Source organism: Ursus maritimus, unplaced genomic scaffold, assembly GCF_017311325.1.
Source record: "Ursus maritimus isolate PB19 unplaced genomic scaffold, ASM1731132v1 scaffold_11, whole genome shotgun sequence".
Taxonomy (NCBI): domain Eukaryota; kingdom Metazoa; phylum Chordata; class Mammalia; order Carnivora; family Ursidae; genus Ursus; species Ursus maritimus.
In genome coordinates, this window is record NW_024423453.1 from 17746569 (window position 1) to 17748848 (window position 2280).

The 2280-nt window shown below is 35.7% G+C and overlaps 1 long non-coding RNA gene across 1 annotated transcript in view; it reads left to right on the forward strand.

Moving 5' to 3' along the window:
- The first annotated feature begins 1804 nt into the window (after positions 1–1804).
- Positions 1805–2280, forward strand: part of LOC103661821 — a 39603-nt gene continuing 39127 nt past the window's right edge. The window contains exon 1 of the long non-coding RNA XR_568282.1: positions 1805–1950. This is a non-coding gene — a long non-coding RNA (uncharacterized LOC103661821). The remainder of the gene's footprint in view (positions 1951–2280) is intronic.

Here is a 2280-nt window from a genome sequence, read left to right on the forward strand (position 1 = left end):
ACAACAATGAAAAGGTATGACAAGCAATATTTTTTAGTATTAAAAATCTAGCCCAACTTATACATTTGACTTTTCCAAATCTTGCTCTCTTTCCATGAGCCACGTATTTATATTTAATGATGGCTTTCAAGATGTATTTACATAAAGGGAAGATCTGCACAGCTTTCTCTCCCTTTAATTAAAAATGAAAGCAGCAATTATAAAAATAATAGAGGAAATAAGCCCTGCCTTATGAGGACATTTAACATGTCAGAAGAGATCCTACAGGCAACCACCTATGGGTATACCTCAACTGACCTCATACATCAAAGAGTTGAATTAATAAGGTGTGTTTAATGATAATAATGCTGATTCAATTAGCCACCATTTCTCATTCTTCATTATTTTCTAATAAATAAATTTTCTTGTCTATTTTTCCTATGCAGTCCTAGGCTAAATAGGAATTTAGTTGCATGGTTAATATCAGAAATTAGATGCTCTCGTTATCTTAGTGTCAGGTACTCTAGTAACAATGCCAAAATAAACCAGCACTGGTCTCTATTAAAATGCAATAAAACAAAATGTTTTATCTCAGTTACTACATTGTTAACAAATAAAGATGCCTTGCCACTGAAAAAACTTAAAAGCCAGGATGAAACGTTGTAATTTAAACTAGTCAAACATTGGATCAACTTGAAAGATAATATGGGGAAGCAGTTGGAGAAAACAAAATGTCAGCAGCATCCTTCAACAGAGAAGTGTAGAGAGGAGTTTGCTACTTGGTTTCAGTTTCAGAAATTAGCAAGATTATTTGGAAATGATCATTAGGATATCTGTATTAAAACAATATAATATGTATTAGTCGTCACCAGTGTTAAAGTGTATACTCATTCATTAAACAAATGTTTCATGAGACTGGGAATTCAGGGAGGTTTCATCGAGAAAGGGATACACATACAGAGATGAAAGGAGAGTTATCACTGGCAAAGTCAGAAGATTGAGAAAGTGTGACAAGTGTGTATATATATATATATATATATATACACATATATAGCAGCAAGTACAGTGCACAAGAAGAGCAAGAAGAAACGTATCTTAGGAGTAACTCAGTATTTGAGTATTAAAGGCAAAGGGGGAATACTTGATAGATAAGAGTGGAAAGTTATCAGAGAGCAGATTAAGAAGGAGCTTGCAGAGAGTCTACTATGCTAAGCAAAATAAGTCAGAGAAAAACAAATACCATATGATTTCACTTATATGTGGTATTTAAGAAACAAAACAGATGAACATAAGGGAAGGAATAAAAAAGAGAGAGAGAGAGAGAGAGAGAGAGAGGCAAACATAAGAGACTCTTAACTATAGAGAACAAACCGAGGGTTGGGGGGGAAGGTGGGTGGGAGGACAGGCTACATGGGTGATGGGCATTAAGGAGGGCACTTGTGATGAGCACTGGATATTGCATGTAAGTGATGAGTCACTAAATTCTACTCCTGAAACCAATACTACACTATATGTTAACTAACTAGAATTTAAATAAAAACTTGAAACATAAAAAAAGGAGTTTGTAATCTATTAAAGTGTTTTGACTTCTTGAAACGATACAAATGTTCCAAAATGTTTTAGCCAAGAATGACTTCAAGTGTTACAAAAAAGAGTAAAATGATAATTGTGTTTTTTTCTTACCATTTTTGAAATGCACCTGCTGACCTGAAACCAGGAGGCCTAAATTGTGATAACATTTCACTGTCCTGTAGAGATGGTTGTGTCAAAGGTATTGTGTTTGGAAACTGATTGTGTCTTTATCTCTAAAATAACAGAATTTGCTTCAGAAAATAAATCACTCCCCCCACCACATAGACAGGAAGAAACTGCAGGATGGAAAGAAAAGCCAGATGTGCACTTATTAGAACTGGTTAAAAAAGAAGCCACAGAATGGCAAAGATGTCTGCAGACATATGCGTCTGACACGTGGTAGGTGTTTAATGAGTACTTGCTCCCTGAAAAGTACACTGGTACAGACTGTGGAAAGGAGAAATTACAGAGGAGACAGTCGATGCTGTGTCAGAGAGCAAGGGTGCAAAGACTAAAGGAATGGTTTTAAAAGCAGGAAAACTAAAGAAAGAGAAAATACTAAAGACAGCCAGAGGGAAAGGAAATGTGTAATTGTGATCTATTCTTAGAGGAGCAAAGTCCTGGTGAAAAAAGAGAACGTTGAGTAAATTTGAAAGAGGCTGTAAACCAGCCACAGTCTGCAGAAGGAGGTAAGGAGGCATGAAATAAAGCTACAGGGCACACAAGAGT